Below are 23,275 nucleotides of genomic sequence, written 5' to 3'. Positions count from 1 at the left end.
TAGTGAAGATTCGAGATGACTCCGAGTAAATATCTAATAGGGTTGAAGTATCCACACTGTTTGGAAATTACTTGTTTCAGTTATGTTCAAGATTAATAACCCACAAATAGTAATGGAAAGAACACTTATATGCTATTGGTTTAAAACAGCATTATGTAATTTCTGAAAATTTCTGCAGAAATATAATAATGTACTTTCTTATAATTGTAATAGTTTAACACACTCATTATATAAAAACTAAACTTTAGTGAAATAAATGAACTTATTAAATTAAATATGAAATCTGCTTTTATATGATTTAGATATTTAAATAAGCATGCTTTTAAAGGTGAATTGGCGTTATATATTATATTATATTATAGAAATTTAAACTAGTGATTTAGTGGTAAGTGTTTTGCATATAATAATTTGAAAATGTAAAAAAGTGTGACATTTAAATCAAATACAGAAGTTAAAATCCACAATCATATACTACTTACTGTGTGTAGGATGTGTAACAAAAACCATCTTCATGCAGAAATACCACCCGACTTTGTATAACACGTATTATTCAATTAAATCAATAAATGAAATCTATGAACTTCACTTGAAACAAGTTGAATTCTGTATGTAGTCTAATGAAAGTATAATATACTACTATTTTTAATTTATATACCATACACCTATTGAGAAAGAGAATTCTATAAATACACGTTAATGATTTGTAAAGAAGAAAATATGTTATGTTTTATATTGATTACGGAAGCAAAAAGAATGAACCTAACGAAATAACGTATAAAATTCAAATGTTTCGTGAAGTCGTTTTGGTATTATATTATGAAATACGTAAAACTCAATTAATATATGAAAGCGAAATCTATAATTTTGATATTAAAAAACATTCTTTAACTTCACGAACATGAAAATAAAACTGATTAATTACATAGGCCTACAATGCAGATTTCGAAAATAATATTAAATTTTTCTGTCACGTAAAAATATGTTTCAAATCGGGAAGACAAAACCCTCACTTAGAATAAATTATTATTTCGTTAAACACAATGAACCTTTTCTTATTTTCAACACGTTTCTTATGTGATCCGATTTCAATTAAAGTGATACACCTATATAAACGTTCGTATGATGTTTTGTGTAAAATCTGTACGTGATGAGAAAAATGGATATCATTTTCAGATTCAGTATACAGGAATTACCATAAAACATATAAACAAAAATTTAAAGTAATAAAACAATCACACAACACGGTTTTACAAGTAAAATTTAAAACAACTAATGGTGAAATGTTTTATCAATAAATGTTCTATTTCTTACTAAAAATACGTAAGAAGAACCTGCAAGACAACTGTTGTTCAAGTATTTATATCCAGAAGTGAAAAATATAACGATGATGCAATCGTATGATGTTATATTTTGCGCATCCATACCAACGAGGTATATTTTGTTGCAATGTCACCTTTCCTGGTTACATGCACCTTACAACACACTCTCTTGTAGGAGATAATTTCTTTTTTCCCAAGTGTCATTTTAAATACTTATGATTTTCAAGTAAAACCATGGCCGATGTTAACGATGAAACAAGTGAAGTAAATAATAGAAATAAATCTATAATTATATAAAAGTACACATTACTCTCGTTTTTGAAAACTTTGTTTATACACGACAAAATTTACGTGCTTCTCTTCATATATCAACACATTCCTCTACAAACATGTTTTTGTAGCTAAAAATACGTGATGCATGATTTCAGAAGCTTTGGCAAGCAGAAACTTAATTCTTCTCAGTGAAGTTTTATTGAATGAAAAAATTTCACCACTATACTGAAACTATACTCAATATCTAGACAATCTAGACAAATGATTTTTCTACAAAAACACGTTACAAACTTTGTGTTGATCATTACGTTTAATGTTGTAATAGTCGAAACGTCTTAACGGATCACTCATTTTGACTTTTACCCTAAGAAGAAAAACGAATCCGAAAATTCTATTCCCTGTGTAAACATCATTAATCTCTTTCACTATATTTTTTATTTGTTTCATACTTAAAATATGAAATATTCATTATACAATTCATCTGTGATATTGGAAAGGAGAAGCTCACAAACCCGCGGAACACCTCCCAGTTTTTACAGGCTCATGGAAAAACTGGACGTTGCATAGAAATGTGAAAATGAAATAAAAGTAGTTGAACTAAACTATTTCATCCTGAATTATATCTTACAATTGTGCTTACATTGTATTAACTGATTTATCTATTTAAAGTTATGTTTTATTCACGAGGGATATATGAGTCTAGTTGTCTCTATTACGATCTGATAAACTACAAAGAAAGTACCTCGTAATTACGCTTATCGCCAATATTTGAGCAACAAAAAGTGTTCTGTTGATGTTACTTTCTTGCTCACCTATTGTTCTAAAATACGGAGCTTTTTATGCCAGAATGATATACACCATGAGCTTCTTGACATACGCAAGGGTACACTTTGCCTAAAAGAATTTTAATTCCATGATATGCTGGCAGTGATACTGAAAAATGATAAAATTCAATCGGGTATACGTGCGTCCAAATCTTGGTATTAGTTGTGCAAAATATTACAGTTAACAGAAAAAAAAATTATTAAAGAACAACTTACCCCAAATTCTACGTAAAAAATGTTCAATCGCTGTATATTTCTTCTTGTATTAATATTATTTATATTATGTAATGAAAATGGTAATCAAACTAAATTGTTTGTACTAAATAATTTTGTAAAAATTATTGGATAAATAACATAGCCGTAGGTTTTCAATGTAGATGTAATACTTTTAAGCTTCGATAAAATGAAAGACGGACGTTGGAAACGTACTTTTCTTTTATTACTGTGTGCAAAAAGTGTGCTAGATATTGCTTGTGCTCAAGAATATATATGTAGCTGAATGGTAAAGAAACGTTTTTTTTAAAGAGTAAATAAATTTAGAGATACCATTTGCATTATTCATACACAATAACAGATAAAATATTATCATACAGCATTTGCACCCATTTACACTTGTTCATTTATATTTAATGGCAAAACTTTAATTGTCTTAATACTACATAATCATTATAAATATTTGACTTTTCTTTCCAGATATTATTAAAATAAAATATATTAAACACTATGAATTTATACTAATATGAACGTATCATAATGAATGCATACACAATTATAAATTAAAAAGTGATTTATCTGTATAATGATCGTCTGCAGAAGTACGGAACTCTTTGTTAAGTGCAAACATTCAGACACCATCTATGCATTTGACGTCAACCTGAGCATTTGAGCTAGCTGCCATCTACAGTATTTTATGTGGACTAAACCTAAATATATTTTCCAGATAATTTTTTCAGTTTATCTTTCTCACAAAAATGTATTATATTAAGATATTTATCATTTTAGGAGTAAGTCATAAACGAAATTGAAGTGGATGGCTTTGTATACTTGAGTTTACTTATTTTATGATAACTTAAAATATGTGACGAATTGAATGTTTAAATAAACGAAAAAAATTTTTAAAGTTATTTCAGTTTTAAAAACAAAATAAGAATTAACAATTCATATACAATGGTGAGTAACTTTATAGAATAGATTCAACACGTTAACGACATATAAGTTTCATGCCGTAATGAATTATGTGTTTGGAATGTTACGTTTTAAGAAAAAATAATTTACGAAAAAATTCTTACATAAAGTATTTTGTATATAACATTTCACAATTAATTCTTGACTCCATCAACTAGAATTTAAACACTGTTAACATCTGAACAACTAACTTTTAATGAAATAAGCTCTAGTTGTTTTTTTTACCATAAATCACTTTGTTATCAATTTGTAACCTTAAGCGTTTTATAACATATATTTGTCACAATTACCAATTATTATTATTTTTGTACTATTAGTATGAATCTGCAGCCAAATTTTTTATTTGTAATATTTTCTGTTTTAATTTAATAATTTTTTTCTTTCTAGTTATATAAATATTGAATTTGGTTTAAACGTATCCTTCATTTAGGAAACTATTCTTAATTTGAAATTCTATTTCTAGTATAATAGCAAGGCTGGGTTTTAATTATGCATCATCAGTGAATATGGTAAGTTTCAATTTAAATCTAGGTCACATCAATCTCTCATACACATTATAAAGAAAAAAGGTCCAAGTACAGAACCCTATTGAACATCGCATTTTGTTATATTCATATCACAATTTTTGTAAAAGTTTTACAACACGAATAGTTCATTTTAAATATGGAGAACACAGTTGAATGTAGACATTGCATAATACATTAAGAGATCGTTAACGAAAAGTTGTGTAGTGCTAAACCTCATAGTGTCTTCCCAGTGGATCAGCGGTATGTCTACGGGCACAGAACGCTAAAAACCGGGTTTCGATACCCGTGGTGGGCAGAACATAGATAGCCCATTGTGTAGCTATGGGCTTAATTCAAAACAACAACAACCTCATGGTGCTGGAGGCCTGGAAAAGTCTGTCAAGCGTAGGACACCAACACATAATGAAAATATCAGAGGCTAACGTTTAGTTGTTTGAGCTCATTTCAAATGAAAACAATACGTCAATACTAACTGTTTGAATGTGGTTACATTATTAGCTGTTTTGAACATCTGTTCGTCAAAACACGCATATATACACCTGTTTTGTATAACAGGGTATTTTTTGGTATAATATATTTCGAAATAGATATATGCTTTGTTGAGACAATTTCTCTGTACTAGTACTTATTTACAGATTATATAGCTTATAACTATGACTCGAAGACGTACCTGCGTTTGATAACATGAGTTTCTATGATCATGTATTAAAAACGATCAAACTACGTATCTGTAGTTCATTATACGTTTCAATTTTTGATATCCTTTTTTACATTTTGAGTGTGAACAGAAAAGTAAGTGGTCCTGTATCAAAAGCGCTTTTTTTTATTTCTAATTTATGTGTATAACCTCACATGTGACTGTCATAAGAACAGAGGTCTTATGTTTGTTTCCTAACAGCGAAAAAATAACTTCAGGAAACAGAATGCATAATTTTGGAAGAAACAATTACAAATATCTCTTATTCAAAATTTCTATGCAGTAGATAAGTAATAGTCTCAGGGAAATATAATCTGATCTCAAAAAACTAATTACATCGGGACTCATAGAAGGTTATCTCTTATTGTTCTTTTTCGTGTTTTTTTTTCAAATCTCAACTTTTAGTTTACAGCTCCGCTATCTCTTGACCGATTTGAAATCTAATTGTAGTTTCAGACTCATGAGGTCAAATCCTTTCGTTTGATGCATCTGACCATGTGCAACGTTTGAAAGATTAATTTACTCTAACCTTGCCTGAAAGAATTTTAATACCAGGGTAGGCTAGCAATGTCCCTGATAAATAATAAAATTCAGTCGGGTATACGTGCGTCCCATTCTTGGTATTGCTTGTGCAAAAAATTATAGTTAATAGAAAAAAAAATTCTATAAGAGAATAATTATCCTTAGTTCTACGAAAAAGAATTTCAAATGTCCTATGATTTGAGGATTTCTTCTTGTACTATTAATTATATTACTTAATGAAAATGGTAATTCTTTTTTTTTATTTTTCAAAAAGTAAGTATATGTAGAGATAGCATTTGCATAATTCATACACAATAACAGATCAAATATTATCATACAGCATTTGCACTCATTTACACTTCTACATTTAGATTTGATGACGAAACTGTAACTGTCATAATTACCATATAATTTGTTTTTTGTTTGTTTGTTTGTTTGTTTTTGAATTTCGTACAAAGCTACTCGAGAGCTATCTGTGCTAGCCGTCTCTAATTTAGTAGTGTAAGACTAGAGGGAAGGCAGCTAGTCATTACCACCTACCACCAACTCTTGGGAAAAAAGCACTATTTTGAAGTAAATTTACTAAAAAGTTCACACTTTTAAATAAACAAGCCTAAAATTGCAAATAAACAAACTTTCAAGATGTCTTCAGAAAAGGAATAAAAAACACATAAAAAGGTGGTTAGTTAGTTAGTTATCACCATTTGATACCATAAAGGAACATAGGGCCGCAATAGCTTGCGGATTCTTCAACAGGTATGTAAGTGAGTAGGTTGTTAGCCCGCTGCACTGTGCCGTCCCTAATTTAGCAGTGTAAGACCAGAGGGAAGGCAGCTAGTCATCACCACCAACCGCCAACTCTTGGGCTACTCTTTTACCAACGAATAGTGGGATTGACTGTCAAATTTTAACGCCCCCACGGCTGGGAGGGCGAGCATGTTTGGTGCGACCGGAATTCGAGCCCGCGACTTTCGGATTATAAGTCGAACACCTTAACACGCTTTGGCCATGCCGGGCCCACAATATGCTTCACGCCGACTGACCACATCAGAAACCTAAGATTCTGATACAGTCATGCGTAGTTAGCTTATAGATACTCTCTAAGATAGGACAACCAATCAACAGCATTCGTTGCTGACATGAATAATCTTAATTAGATAGCAGAAATTGATTTCATTTTTCACACATACAGAGCTGATAGAAAAGAACGTGTTTAGAGCTCGAACTTTGGATTTTCCAACATGCATCCTCATACGCTAACCATAAACAACCCCTTAAACCTATTAATAATAAAACAAAACATAAACAAACATTTTTTTACCATAAATCAGTTGGTCTACTTTTTGCATTGCAATTATGAGACGAAAATAAAAAACATATTTTATTTTTCATACACCTCAATAAGAAATGAAAGACCTGATAAAAAAAACCAAATCAAGGAAATGATGAGAAATAAATAGACTATAGTTTTTAAACAATATTTTGAAATTTAACATAGCAGTTAAAGAGTAATATATTGGTCCTTTTAAACCATCCAATTCACAAAACAAACTTAGGAAAAGAAACTCTGAAACACGTCTTTTATTTTTTCATTAATTATCAAACTCTCCCTTAAATTTACTACTACCAGCACATGTGAAGTAATTCCATTCTAAGGGCCACATAATACATAAGAAACTGTCTTACATGAAGATGAATCCTACCCTTCCGGTACCGATGCTCCTCTAGTCCTACCATTGACAATTAATAACATTTCTTTTTTCAAAGTTATTTCATTTGAAATAAAAGTTGGTTGGATATACAGTTGAGAAATTGGATATTATTGCAACAACTTGATCACATTCTCGTGTTATGGTAAAGAGTTTGACAACATCAATATTTTATGTGTAGAAATGGTTTCCTATTTATACGGTTTATCGACTGGTTCAGATAATTTAAAAAAAAACAAAAAACTTTTGTAACATATCAAGGTAGGAAGCTCGGAATTTCTTAATTTGTATATCTTTATTTTTTGGTAAATATTCTTTTTGTGTTGAAAAACAGTTACGCCTTCTACCTACTTTAAGAATACTCAAATGAGACAAGCAGAGATATCTATTATTGATTCACACCAACAGCTGGCACGAATGCACGTATATATTATATTTTATTTATTCGACGATCCAGTGTAAAGACGGGTTTTATGTAAATTAATATACCGTTGGTATCGGTAAGCTGGTACTTGAGATGAATGTAACTAATTCTTCCAGTTAGAAGTCCTAAATTGTTGCAGTTTTTTTATTTCAACATTTGGTTAAGCATATATTTAGGAAAACATAGTATCCTCACATCAAGCTTACATTTTAGAATGCATTCAGTCAATCATAGCATCCACAAATGCATAAAATTAGTAACCGTAAAAGCTGATTGCTACTAATAAACAGTATAAATAGATATACTGTTAATAATCGAACTTATTAGTGCTCTTCAGAGAACTGTTGAGTAATATCTAGTATCGTCAATTCCAAAACATAATTATCTGTATTATCTAAAGTATAAATTCTGTAATAAATGTATACAAGTTTGGATTGTTCCATATATTTATCTTTGCTGTTTTTATTGTTGTATACGATATACATGAGCGCAGATAGCCAGGGTGTAGCTTTGAGCGAAATTCAAAACAAACAAATATACCAATGATATATCTAATATAAAAGTTTAATATCACATATTAAGCTAAGTTTATGGTTTGGAAATAGTTTTTGTCAACTTCTTTTTACCCAAGTATACAAAAAATGAAATGAACTGAAGTTAAAAACCAGATTTATTGTCTTATGTTTAAATTATCCAATATTTCGAGGTGGACCTTCAAATATACAATCAAAACGCCTAAGTGAAGAAAATTAGGACTAAATACATTGCACATGAAAGTTATTGCTTCGTAAATTAATTATTCAATAGTTTTTATGTTACAATAACACAAATAAAGATTACGTTTATAATTCCTTTTTAGTGGTGTTCATGCGTGCCACTTATTACGCCATGCGTTCTCGAGCGTTAAAATTGGTTATATTATACATATACGTGTATGTGGGTGTTCTTCTTATAGCATAGGCACATAGGGCTATCTGCTGTATTCACTTACGGGTGGATGATGATGACTAGTTACTTTCGGTAATCTTACACTGCTGAATTAGGGACGGGTAGCGAAGATAGCCCTTGTGTATCTTTGAGCGAAATTCAAAAACAAACAAACAAACGAGAAAAAAATTCAGAAAAACCACAGTTTGGGAACAACTGCATTTCGACAAAAGAGCTAGATGTTTTTAGCATGTGATATCAGAGGATCATGAAAATCGTTATGATGAAAATGTAATTATAAATCTTATATGTTACCAAGCCTAGGCGCTTATAATAGCTTAGTAGTGTTTTAAACATATTCTTGTTACCACAGTACGACCACTTCGTTGTAAAATTGTGACGTTTGTTTCTTTAACATTCCACGCATGCTCCACACTTTTTTTTTATCAATCCTGGTTTGTAGATCGAGACTTGATTGGAAGAAGACGTTAAGGTATCATTGAATAATATAGTTCAAGAGCATACACTGACGATAATTGTGCACATCCTAGATTGGTGAGTTTGTTTTTTCTTAAGCAGGTAGGAAATCAGATAATTTTTATGACAGTAAACGTCATGTTTGTTCATAACAGTAACTTCGATCGAGCTTCGTTTGAAGTTATTATCTGTTAACGAGTTTTTTAGATATTTTAATTCTCACTGTACAATCTATTACATGCTTATATATATAAAAACACTTTATTGCAGTAGTTGTCTACTAGAAACTTAAGATTTGCCTGTTCATTATTAATAGTATCATAATCTTTCTGTTTTAGTAATATAGTCTATTACTTTCTGAAATACATGCCAAGATTTACATACCTCGTTGTTGTTTAATGATCTTATGATCAACACAATATCAAAATGTTGTTTTCTTAAACTTTATTTTCAGTACCAAACTATAAAGATGTTAATAGAGACAAAAAGAATAATGTTATTTTTAAGATAAGGTTTTTCAGAACGTAGTGTTATTTAAGGGTATTGGATGTTTAGAAACTGTTTAGTATTTTTTGGTATGGGAAAATCTACCATGCAATATTTCTCAAAATATTAATCTATATTATTTATTCATTTGTTTTATTTTAAGCGCAATATTGCAGAATGAGCCATCTGCGTTACATAAACAAAAGGAATTGATTCCGGAATCTTAGAGTTATAATTTCTATGTCTCACCAATAACAACTCATTAACAACTGAGCAAGTAGCAAGTGCTTTGGGAAGAAACGACAGGACTGCAGGTATAAATATTAGAGAACAGTACATATTTTCTAATACTGTTGGTAAAATGTATCGTTTCTCATATACAGAGGTTGAATAAATCATGTTAAATTATTTCTAAAGTACAACTTTTTGTTTGTACAAAATCATACTCATTTGAAATTGTTAGTACAGCCAGTTCTGGTTCTGTCATGGTTGAACTCAAATAGGTTGTAATCAGTACTTTTGTTTTTGAAAAAATTATACTTCTTCAACAAAATAGTAATGGTTAGGTCAGCAGAATTTTCAGTGTGACAAAGTTGTTGGAATGGGATGATGTTAATTTGTTCTTGCCAACATATTCTGATATATAACAAGGTAGGTATTTTCTAAGAAATTCATATTCGTCACTCTTCATGAAAGGACCTGTAACGTGCCACTTGGTTGATAAGCTTACTTAAGATTTATGCAGTTTTTCAGCAAATCTTTTGAGCTAATTTTCAACAAGTCAGCACTACATTACAGAAAATTAATAATTAGCTGTGTTCCTTTTGTTACTGAAATTTGTATATTATGGACTTAATGGTTAAGTTGACTGATTTGACTGTTAAATTTTTCTGAAAAGCTTCATTGCAACTTTCATATAAAATATCTGCTTTTTTGTTTTGTGAGCAAAAGTTTCATTGTTGTGATTTCTATTATTCCTGTAACACTTTTCAGATCCATTATTGCCTTTAATGTAGCATACATATGGTAACATCTTCATCAGTTCTACACTGATTTAGGAAATCTCTTATTTTTTGTAGTTGTGGATTAGCTTGTTAAATCTCAAGACCATTATTTTTCAACTGCTTGATAATACAGCTGATATAATATGCCTTTGAGAAAAGTTAAATTTGGACAGCTGTATTGGACCTATTGTGATTAGTGGGTGATGTTCCTTTGAGTTGGTTTTGTCCAATTAACTGGACTGCCCAAATCAAATGTGCATGTATTTTTGCTTTCTCTCTGTTTTGTCTTTATAACTGTCTTTGTCACAAAATCTGTGATTTCTTGAATTTTGAAACAGCACAGAATGATTTTATAACTGATCTTTTCACCACTTTTAACAGCATTAATGTTTTGATTTATTCCAATGTTAGTCTCTCTTAACTCTTAATTTCAAGAACCTGAGATGAGTGCCATTTTGATTTTCCAAATTTGTCCCTTCAATTTGCTGCTTTCCTTTTCTCCTTTCCTAATATTGAGTTAACTATTTAATCAGTTTTGAGTTAATACTGTTTATCTCTCTTCTTTTTTACAACAAACATTTTACAAAGTTAAAAATAATTTGACAGAAGATAAATTTTAACTTGCATACTTTCTGTACAAAAATAAAAAGGTTCCATATTCTATCCAGTTCAGGGCTCACTTGCATACCATGGTGGCCTAGTTCCAATGATTTTTGAGAAAGTTGTAGTGACACAGTTTTTGTGTGTGTGTGTGTGTGTGTATATATATATCCTTGAAAATTTTGGAATTTGTATGTGTTACTTACATCATTTTGAAATTTCTTAGAATTTCATATCAGCTATTATAGTATGACTTCAAATGTTGTCTGCTTCTCAGGGAAATTTGTTTTTGAGATGTGCAAGTAAAATTTGAATAATGGTTGTTTTACTGAGCATTAAACTATTGTATATTGACCATGACAAGAAATTGATATAGCAGTGATCCAGATAAATTTTTTTTCTATAAGGAGTGATCCCTTCCAGAATTCTGCCAGTGGAAGTTATTTTAAATTTTTTTATAAAATGCAGCAGTAACATTTTAGGAATAAAAGGCAATTTAACTAATTATGAATTATTTTATTACTTCAGAAGGTTGGATTTGGTATAGAATTAAATTAGTAAATTAGTTTATCAGATGTAGTTATAACACAAATAACATTTTAACTTTTTCATTCATTTTTTTACACAAAACTATCATTCACAAGTGCATCACTAGAAACTTCAGGTGGTTAAAAAGCCTTATTTTTACAGCACTAGTGTGTGAACTATACACATATCTTGTGCAGAACTACAGAAATTTATAATAATGCACCCATTAATTACTGTACTACTGTTAAAGTGGCAGTAGCTGCATTTGTTTTTATATGACAGTAAAACAACATCTCAGTATTTTTTAAGGCTATACATGGCTCATTTTTGGTTAGGAATTACACCAGCACAATTCTTATCTGCAGTGCTGATATACTAGTGTCAAAATGGTCTGTAAACATGTCATTTTTGAAATATTAGTAATAAGGGAAATAGAATGATTAAAATGTGAATACTGATTAAACTTTAAAGCTTCAGATGTATGTTAGATATACACGTAATGAAAATAACAAATTGAGTTGAAGAACTTTAGTACTGAAAGTTAAACTTAGTGTGCAGAGACATGGTGCTCTAGCTACTTGAATGAAATCTGGCACAAAACATAAAGAGTTTAATCAAAGTAATTTCTGAGGCACATAAATATTTCGTGAAGCTTGATTCAAATACTCAGAATTTTTAGGAATCTGGAAAAAATTTTATTCCATAGTATATTGGCAATAAGAACTTGAATATTTCCTGTAATTTATTTAAACTTCAAAAACATATGTAAGCCTTTCTTTCCAAGAAAATTACACTCAGGTTAGAGCTTTAAACTTGTGATGTAGTGTGAACTGTTTGTTTAAATTTTTGTAAACCTTGGGTGGTTAAATAACTAACTATATACATATATACTTGAAGAACATAAGTGAACTATAGGTTCATCTAAGTCATCCCATCCACTGAAGTAAATTTTAATACAAAACACTCAGAGCCAATGTCTATTATTTAAATATCACCAGCTTTTCTTGTAAACTTCCTTACATTTATTACATCCATCACATTGAAGGCAATCCTTTCTAAATGCTGACTACCCATTATAAAAACAATCTCAGTGAAGATAACTCTTGCCCTCCCAAAATGTATATTTGTGTTCCCTAGTCCTATAACACTAACCATTACATGTGAAAAAGGCATGATGCCTCAACATGACCAGTTCCATAAAAACCTTAAACACCTCAGTCCCCCTAACTTTGTTTCTTCAAAAGAAAAAAAAATTCAGAGATTTTCACCTTTTCTCTTATGATAACTTTTACATTTCAGGTATCAGCCAAGTAGCCATCAGAACCCTTTCAACACTTCAATGTTGTTTCAAAGATAAGAAGCCCAAGACACGGTATTTCAAATATGACCTAACTGGTGACCTATACAAAGAAATTATAACCTCTATAGACTTTATATTTCAACATTTCTATAAATAAAACCTAAAATACTATTTGTCCTGCAACTTGCAACAACACATTGCTTGGATGGCTTGAGACTGAAGAACCTCAACACCAAGATTCTTTTCTTCTATAACACTATTAAAATTATTCCCATCAGACTTATAATTCAGGTAATGATAATTTACATGCACTTCCTATAAGTAAAAACCATCTGCCATTTATTTCCCAACTTGCCAACTATTTTTTTTTTTTAAAGCAGCAGCATTTTCTTCATAGCTAGTAACATCTAAGATTTTAATGGATTGATGGCCTGCCATCTTGTTTAATATTATTTTTATTTAATATATCTTTAACTTAGTCAGCTGATTGTTAACCTGTAGTTTTGTATTTAAACTGAATGTACAATAAAAGAAATTGTTCATCTATAAATATGATTCATATTTATATAAATGTAGCAAACATAATATCTATGGAGTATAAAAAAATTATTCATTTTCATTAATTTTGCAAGAAGTGAACATGCATATTTCACAAAAAATTGTACTTTTTTGTCAAGTGCTTATTATTCTAGTAGTACATATTAAAGTTTATATATGGGTGTGTTGGGCTAAGAATTCTTCAACGGTAGGTGTTTGTGAATTGTTGGTGAAAAATGAAAAGGTAAACTACTCAGGCTGATTTAGTTGCTTTAGAACACCATGAAATAACATGTTCTTCTTCTTATCTCTTTGAAATTTTTAATCCTGTCATATCAACCATTAGGCCTTGTACTCCTACAGTGATTACCTTTGCATTTATCTTTTCTCTGACTGAGCTTCTTCCAGTGACTTTACTCTCTTCTGTTCTTTTCTTCTTCTTCTTGCTGCTATTTATATATCTATTACTTAAGCTTTCAAGAAATCTCTAACTTTTGACATCAGTAGTTTCCACAAGACATTCAATAGCTTCAACATCAATGAATTATAAACATAACTTACAATTCTTATTGAGTTACAAGCCCACACTTGTCATAATTATTGCTTTTAATATAGTTGCTTTTGACTCTGTTGTTAGGGGAAAAGACAATCATGAAATATTCATTCATAAATAAATTATACACCAAACAATTTTTGATAGCTGTCAGAAAAAAATAAGTTAAACAATATTATCAGATATTAAAGACTGTTTGGTGTATAATACACGTTTTAATTCTTCATAGTTTGATAAAGGTGTTTTAATTACTTTATTACATCTTCTTTCCTGCTTTCAACTTATTTATCTTGTACTTTTAACATACATAAATATTGATTAAATTTCTGGTATTAACAGGGTGTCTGAATTGAAATTTGAAATCAATCATGTATAATTCTGTTCATTTGATGATATTGTACTTTATTTATTTTCAGAGAGGATGAGTAACAACTTTGTAATGAGTGGAAACTGTTAGATGGTGTGTTAAAGGTGGTGATAAACAAGAATTACTTAGTTCAAATCAAGATTTGTTAAAAAGGTGATTATTAAAATGTTTTAATAGTTTATCATTTTTAATTTTTTTTCCCTGTCTTTGCTGTTCAACTCTGTTTTCTCATATTTGATTCTTACTATTTTTTATTCTATGTCCTTAATTATTTCAGTATCTTTTGTTTATTTGGTCTTCTCCAGACATAAATATAATTTTATTAACCTTTTCTTTTGTCAAAGATTTTCTTTGGATAGAATAATATATGCTACAAGTTTGTGTTTTACTTGTTCCAACCATTCCATTATTGAATTATATTTACTGATAAGCTTTACTTCAATATTAATGATTCAGTTTATAATCTTTTGATACTCCTCATCTCTTAAGAATGAATTATTAAGAATCCAAATTCCAGGTCCTCAGGGTAACCAATGAAAATTAGAATTGCATGTTACTGTGTCATGGTTGGTGAACATGCATGAAGTGATATAACAATATTTCACATAATTTACACATTGTTATTGGAAGGTAAAATTTTATCTATCCTCAACTGAATAATTTTATTGTGATAGATTCTTTTTCATGTATATTGTTTCTCAATGGAGAGACATTTTCTCCACAGTACCACTAAATTATATTGGCTCATGCCATCAATTAGACTAATTCAGAATCTATAGTATTAATAATTTGAGGGATCTTCTTTTAGATGTTTCCAAAATGCAGTTAAAATTCCCCACCAGGACTGTCATTTTGTTCTTAGGTAGTTTTGTCTGTGATTCTTGAAAAAATAGGTATTGCACATGGGAAACATTGTCTGTAAATGTTTCATACAGATACTGGTACATCCTATATTATAAAGTCTATACCCAGTGTACAACCATTATTATTCTCATTACATACATTAACTGTAATATGCATTTTTTTTAACTAATATAGATACCCCATTTCTACTGTCAAGACAAAAATCATTATATATATTAAAATTCCATATGTTTTTAACCTCTGGAATGTCATCATTATTCCAATGTCTTTCTTGTACACATGAGATGTTGTATCATTATAGAGATAAACCAATGTTTCAACCTATTTATAGTATACTTACTTTTACCTACACAAATATTTTATATTTGTATATGGACAATTATGTATCAGTGGAGGGCATTATTATTCTAGATAATTAAATAACTTCCTTTTCAGAGCCATCTTACCCTTGGTGATTTTAGTTTTCATTCATTTACTCATTTTGTTTGTAGTATGAAAGTCCTCTATCTTTTCAACCTTCCTTGTTCTTACCCTTTTTCCAGTATACTGAACTAGTATATCCTTTGTAGAGCTATAGACACTGCCCATATCTGTTCTCTAGTCACTTCTTGCTTCAGAAACCAATACAGTATCTGTCACATCATCCTCTGACTCTTCCATTAACCTTTCCTTAATTTCTGTAAGTGATGAATGTACCTCTATTCAAATGTGGTATTCTGTACATTAGAGAGCTCACCATTCTGTTTCTTTGTATCACCACTCTTATTCAACATATTAATTTCATTTTCTTCTACACTTCCTTGATTTGTTCTCTCAGAGTCACTGTTGATAATTTTCACTTTCTCTATGGGTCTTTTTTCTTGCATTCCAACTAGTCCACATTCCAATCACTTCTGATTTTGGACAATTTAAACAAAGATGTTCAGAATTTTGTGTTACAAGTCTTAAAGTAATAATTATTACATCTTCTGTCCATATGTCCTTGTTTATTACAAATGTATCATTTGAATTCAGGGCAGTCACTGAAAATATGATTTTCTGATAAACATAAATTACAGACTTTGTGTTGGTCGTAATGTTTAATGTTGTAATAACCAATATGAAGTAATGGATCTCTTAATTTTATCGCATATGGTAATGATGACTTGCCTGGTGGGAATACCACTCAAAATATTCCAGCATCTGTGTACACCTTAGCTTTCTTCCAGTGTATTTTTGTTGCTTCTATTTTATCTAAAATGGCATTCAAATTCTGCAATATTTTTAACTATCTGGTTATTGTCAATATATGGTGGTACACTGAATACAGACACTGTCACCACTTTATTTATAATTCTGCCCCTTGGTAATAATTTTCTCCCCACATTGATGCCCATATCTATACATATTTTGTGCATCTGATAGTTCAGAGGTATTAAACTTAAAACAAATGTTTAGAAATAAAAGTCCTTTAGGTTATTACTTTTTAACGCAAGAACTCACCACTCAAGAAAAAATGTCTTCTTCCTAAGCAAGCACTCTAACACTTGAGCTAAGCCCCTTGTATCTACTTATATCCACTATTTTGTAATGTTTTTTTTTTAAATTCTCCAATATACACAATATGTTGTATTACGTTTTGAAGTGGCGTAAGATGTTTACGTGGCACTCACTGCAAATATCAACACAAAAATGATTTACAGCATGCAGTTCTTTCCAGTAATAAGTTATTGGCAAAGAGCAATGCAAGAAAGAAATGAAAATTGCGAAAGGTTTTGTATAAAACTTTACACTAAAGACGTTAAAATTCACATGACAAGTTCATCTATGACAGTGGTTCCCATCCAGGGGGTGCGAGATAACATTTGTTTTGGCCACCTTTACCTTTATTCTTAAATAAATAATTACTGTGAGGGGTGCGAGAACATATTAAAATTTTTTAAGGGTGTGGGACATAAAAAAGGTTGGGAACCACTGATCTGTGATATTGGAAAGGAAAAGCTAAATAAATGTGGCAATATTTTTACATTTCAAAGCAGCCCACCAAGAAAACATACCTACAAAGCATCAAGAAACCTTACACATCTGTGTCACAAAGGTATAACCATATATTAACATATAGAAGAGGATTCTACATGCTCATTCTAGCTGTTCATTCATCATTTCCTTATATACACACATTGAATTATTAATATGTTATTGTAAGAATGATAAGAAACTGTTACAGTAAGGGTGACACTTATCAATCCACTATTTTTTACATACTTTGTCCTGTGAAGCTAAGCAATTTAAAGGAGTTACTTTACGTGTATATTTGAATGACTGAATACATTCAATGTTAAGTGGCTCCAGTTCTTGAAGTTTAAGCTCCTTGCATATTTCGTCTACTGAGATGCTAATCTGAACTCCACAAATAACCACAACAGATTTGGGTGGTGCTGCTATAGAAATGTACTGAAAGTGTTATTCTGTTAAAAGCTGACATTGGCCATGGCTTCGTGAGTATTATGTAGAGCCACAGGTGTGTTGTCTTTATCACCTTGCTTCCTTTGAGTAGTCGTCTGACACCTGCAAAGGAAACCTAAGGGTAAAGGTTTTTTAATTCCTTGGCAATATCAGGTTGTTGGAAGGTTGGTGGTATATATTCGACAATAATACCTCGGGATGTTTTTGTAGGTTTATATTGCTTGTTTGTTGGCTCCATGACGGTGGTGGTTGGTGCAGATTCACCATTGCTACTTGCCTAAGGGGTTACACTGTTTCCTTGACCCTTAGGTCAGTGACTTCTTATTGGAGGTAAGTGGCTGTGGTTAAGGTGACTTGTCTGACGTGGAGCATTGGTCTGATGAGTCTTGAAGGTCATTACACCATTCACTTTGAGTCTGAAGAGAGCAGAGAGTTTTGGAGGGCAGACACCTCTGCTGAGACTTTAAGAATAGCTTTTGTAGTGGCTCAGAACTGCTTTGTGACATCGTGGGCAGTACCTGCTTCACAGATGGCTTTGTAATAAGCTGTGGCCATCTCTTTACATCCATGCTGTGGGGCTGTAAATCTGAATTTTTGAAGGTGTGGTAGCCCTGAAATGGCTGTTATCTTAATTGTGCTATAGGAGCTCACTTTACTATATAGTCAATCCGTCAATCAATCAAAATGCACTAATGTTTCTGGAGAACTGGTGAATTTTTCTTCCCAAAAAAGAATCAAAAGTAATCTATAAGAATATTGAATACAATGAATACTAATGATTAATATGAACCAACAGACCATAGTTTTGTTGTTGAAAGACTTATAAATGAATTTGGCAAGTCATGCAACATGGTCCATTGTTTGTCTATTTTTTTTTTTAGATGTTTTGGTATTCTGAAAGAATGTTGCTTGATTCACAGAAAAATAAGTCTATTGTAGATAATTTTATCCATTAGTTTGCCCAAGCAGATTGTCAAGCTGAAGGGGCAAAATTTATCAGGATTGGATCTCTTTGTTTTTTGTGGTATAACAGTAATGATAGCTTTTTTTTCCCAATACCTGAGTGGTATCCACTTAAGAGAGAAAAGTTCATAATGATTGTAAGATGAAGGAGAAGTAGATTGAACTGTGTTTGAGAATAATGTTTCTTACTCCTTTATGGCCAGGAGCAGAGTTTTTAAGATATTTGATTATTATTTTGAGTTTATTAATTATTTTTTCTGTTAATGGTTTTTTGTGTATAGTAAGTGTTATCATGAAAAAAGTTGATTGAAAAGTATTGGGTGAAAAGTGTGAATTTGGAAGTTATAAAATTGTTTATTTTGGTATGGTGTTCAGTGTCAAAGTTTGGGGAGATTAGGTTGTTGAAGTAGTTTTTATAATAATCTATGAGAAGGTTGGTTTTGTCGGAGTCTGTTCTAGCTGTATTATTGTTGTAAGTTATGGGTTGAAAAGTCTGGTTTTTGTTGGAGGTTAAGCATTTGAATTTTTTCCTGACATATTGATGTTTGGTATGAGCAAGTTGTAGGGAATTACAGAAATCTAACCAGTTTGTTTTTTTAAGTAATTTGATGTGTTTGATTTTCGCATAGATTCTCTTAATCCAGAGGTGGGGAACACTTTTACATTGGAAGGACACATTTTATTTAACCCAGATTCCATTAAGCCACATGTTGATAATTTATCATATACATCAAACTTTTATAGTTTTGTACACATAATGACTAATTTTAATTAAAGTCTGCTATTATATGAGGTCTTTAAGCAAAATAAAAATTCAGAAAAGACATTTGTTTCAAAAGTTGACAATAGAACTAATAAAAGTGGAGAACTTAGACAACAAACCATTTAATGACTTTTTGTGACTCCTTATTGTGGGATAGGAATCAGATATTTCGTTCCAACATCTTTGACTGCAGCTTTAATTGGTCCTCCATGTAAATATCTGTTATCTGAGATTTCAGATGCATTTTATTTTGTGTCATAAATGAAAATATTTATTCACAACAGTGGGTTGTGCCAAAACAACACAGTATTTGACTAGCAGGCTGATGTAGACATGGTTATTCAACAGTATTTTTCCATGTGTCAATGGAAACCTTCTTAGTGTCAAATTGAGGCTTCAGAATATTATCTTCTTAGAGCTCAATCTGTAAGTCATTAGGTGCTTTGAAGACATTGATCAGGTGTGGCTGAAAAGCTACTTTCAATGTGGGATCATATTTCTCAAAATCTACAAATCTCTTATTGTGTTCTCAGTCAGAAAGTCAAGAAAAGCTGTGTATTCTTTCATGCCACAGTTCCTTAATGATTTGATTTTATCGTGTTTATTAATTACTTTTGTTAATTCAGGAAAGTGCTGAACTGAAAGTTTCGACTGGGTAAGGAGAGTTTTGAAAAAGGTCAGTTTTTTTTTCTGAAATGCCTGAACTTTCAGCCACATCATATATTGATTTAGTTTTACCTTTCAAAAAAATATTCAGATCATTTTGCTTTGACATTATATCACACAAAAATGCAGTATTTATGTAGAAATCCTCTTTTGACATTTCATGTGGTGATTCAGTTCCTCAAAAAACTTTGTGACTTTTTGCACAGATAAAAGTTTGACAAGTATTTGTCTTTGTGATAACCACAGTGAATGTTTCATCATGATGATGAAACATGTTGCAAAATTGGTGATGATGTGATGCATTTGCTTGAGTGTTAACATTAGTTAACAATACCTATAACTTTATTTAATGTATTATTTAAAATGGTAAATTTGGCCCAGAGATTCTGTTCATGTAAAAAACAATTAAAGGAAAAGCATCTTTTTGTTGTAACGATACAAATCCTTCACCTTTTCCTCTCATAGAAGATGCACAATCTGTGCATACACTTACTAAATTACATACATTCATTTTTCTTTAAAGATAGTGAAGATGTCAGTTCCACTTGGCCTTGCAATAAAGGGTACACATGGCAATGAAACTCTGCAGTTGTAACACAAATAAAAAAAATAACACTTGTTGCTGAGTCAGTAATGTCAGGTGATTCATCCAAACAATCAAATAGTAAATATATTTGCTTTGGCATATTGTATGAAGTTTTTCTGTTGCATTGAGGGCTAATTCATGTTGCCTATCATTTATGGTCCTTCTTGAAAAGGTAGTTGTACTTATTCACCTTATCTGAATCTAAACATTCTCCAACTTTAACAATGCATTTTTTTATAATTTCCACATCACTAAAAGGCTTACCTCTTCTTCCCAGTATATATGCTACTTTCTAAGTTGCTTCAGTGATTTCAATACTGGTTCTATCATCATTTTGAATACTTGCTGCTGCTGCTTTGCATCTTTCATTTTTTTAAGCGTAGACTTTTGGGTTCCTCCTTTCAGTTTAGAATATTTGTGGTCCTTACGAGTTACATAATGCTGATATGCATTGTATTTCTTCCTGTTGCAGTTATAGAGTTGCAGAGCAAACACATCATTTTATCTTCCACAGCAATTCCCATTCTTCGTTAATTCTGTTTTCTTCTCTCAATGTTCTTTTCCTATTTTTAACATGACTAGGTTACCAGTAAAACTTTTAGAAAGTGGTACACAGATTAATTGATTGTGCCCTAGCAGTTAGTGCATGCGACCTCGTTGGGTTTCTTGGGGCAGTTATCAACATCATGGAGGGCCTGAGCTTCTGATACATTTATTAGGGGGCAGTGCCAAATAGCTTGTGTCTGAACTTTTGCCACTTATATCATTGTTTTATTGGTGTTTCTGCCAGTTCTGTGTAATGTTTTTGAAAAAAGTGTACAACTGTCCTTTAGAAGTTAATTATGATCATTTTTGTTATCAGTAGTTACTTTGACTAGTGGTGCTTTTAGTTTCAGTCAGTATGAAATTATGCATTCAGATTTGGTGTTTTTAAAACCAGTGGCATTTATTTCTTTTATGATTTTGTTATCTTCGATGTTGAATCAACACCTTTGATAATGATTGCTGGGTAATTTGTGTGATATTAGGTGGGTGGATCTTGGTATTCCCTTAGAAAGCATTGTTGGGCAAGTGGGTATAGTCTTTTAAGGAGCTGCATTTAAGTGAGATGCCTCCTTTCAGGAGTCTACGAAAATCCTTAAAGTTTAATCCAGTGAATAGTTGTCTAATTTCATTGACTATTTCCAGGATCCAAAGCGAAAGAGCAATACTTTCAATTATGAGTGCAGGGATTGTATATTTCTTATCAGAGGTGGTGTTTTGTGTTGTATTGTTGGTGAAGAGTGTGACCTTATTGTTATCCTTATTATTATCCATGACTGAACTTGCTTTGGGTGTCTTCTTACTCTTTTTTACAGTCTTACAGCCTTCATCATCACCAAGAGGAGTTGGTGTCAGAGATGGAGTGAGCATTGGTGGCCTCTCGTGGACGTGTTTTCCAAAGTAGTCATTCATGGCTATTTCAGGTAGAGTTGTTAGTTCATTAGAGGTCATGGGTGGGCCAGAAGGATCTAGTGGACACTCCTGGTTTGTATTTTGTGGAGTGGGAAAAGTCGTAATTCTTTCAAGTTCTTCAAAAAACTGAGGCGGTACCTGCTAGAAAGAACAAAACAATGTAAAATAAGTGTAGTAAGTCAAAGTCTTCCGAGCATGATAATAAGTGTCTTCACACTTGAAAATCTGGACTGGAACTGAAAGAAAAGAAGGAAAAGAGATGATTTTTGCAATTTTATGTTAAAAATAGCAGAAGTTACAACTGGTACCTAAAGTTTACATTCTTGTATGCAAAGTGCTTGCAGGCTGAATACGAATTGCAGTAGTAGTAGTATACTCAAGAAATAATTGTATAACCGTTATTAGCTTTTGTTTTAACACTCAATGGTTTTTATCAACGTTCAGGTCAGTAACCTTTGAGGGATTAACTGCAGTAGTGACCTCACCCCATCCACCCTTCAGTAAAGTTGTCAAAGGTTAAAGCTTAGTCACTTTTTTCTAAGTGGAATAGGGCACTCTTGATGTAGAAGAATGATGTTTATATAGAGAGCTTGCATTCTGCAGAATAGCCTGAACTAAGGCCTTTTTTGAAAAATAAATTATCAAAAAATTTAACCTCAGTTTAAATACCCAGAATGACAGTGCTTTAATTGTTTTGAGAACTGGCTTAACCTTAATGTTTGCATTAACATTGTTAAACAATTAAATTTTAAGCTAAAAATTTTGGTATTTAAGGAGCTTTTTGCTATAAAAATGTAGTTGAAAACCTTTACTGTTTTTGTAATTGCATGAAAAGTAATTATGTATAATGGTCAAATAAGTATTTATTTCATATCATTAACCTGCATCTTATTCTAGTACTATTACTATTAGTAATAAAGTCTGAAGTTAAGACTGGAAGTGAAAGATGGAATGAAAGAGCATTTGCATAAATCCAGTTCCTTAATTCATTTTCACATTTTCAGATATATTGTAATTTCTATAGCTATTCTTTCCTTATTATATTGTAGACTAACTTAATGTTTCATGTTCATACCAGTTAATGTTACTTTAAAAGTATTAAAGTATTACTACACTTGGACAATTACTGTTACTTGCTGTTGCTAATCAATTAATCAATGGACTCATTAATTGATTAGCACACACAATACCTTTACAATGGAAAGGCACGTGTACGTGTTACCTTCACAACATTATTACTCTTCACATAATTTTCTTTTTCATAAATGGTTAAA

The 23,275-nt window shown here is 31.1% G+C and overlaps 1 long non-coding RNA gene across 4 annotated transcripts; it reads left to right on the top strand.

The window, feature by feature from the left end:
* Positions 1–8,418: 8,418 nt before the first annotated feature.
* On the top strand, positions 8,419–22,251 carry LOC143223161 (uncharacterized). 4 transcript variants are annotated; one of them, XR_013012691.1, is made up of 6 exons: positions 8,419–8,698; positions 8,871–8,962; positions 9,534–9,684; positions 12,802–13,093; positions 14,309–14,412; positions 21,905–22,251. It is a non-coding gene; the product is annotated as an uncharacterized LOC143223161 (long non-coding RNA). The 4 variants fall into 4 exon arrangements; XR_013012690.1 differs by lacking the exon at positions 9,534–9,684; XR_013012689.1 differs by having other exon boundaries at positions 8,419–8,962.
* Positions 22,252–23,275: the final 1,024 nt, after the last annotated feature.

This window comes from Tachypleus tridentatus, chromosome 8 (assembly GCF_004210375.1).
Source record: "Tachypleus tridentatus isolate NWPU-2018 chromosome 8, ASM421037v1, whole genome shotgun sequence".
Lineage (NCBI taxonomy): Eukaryota > Metazoa > Arthropoda > Merostomata > Xiphosura > Limulidae > Tachypleus > Tachypleus tridentatus.
Note: the sequence above shows the minus strand (reverse complement) of the source record. Positions and strands in the feature narration are given on the sequence as shown.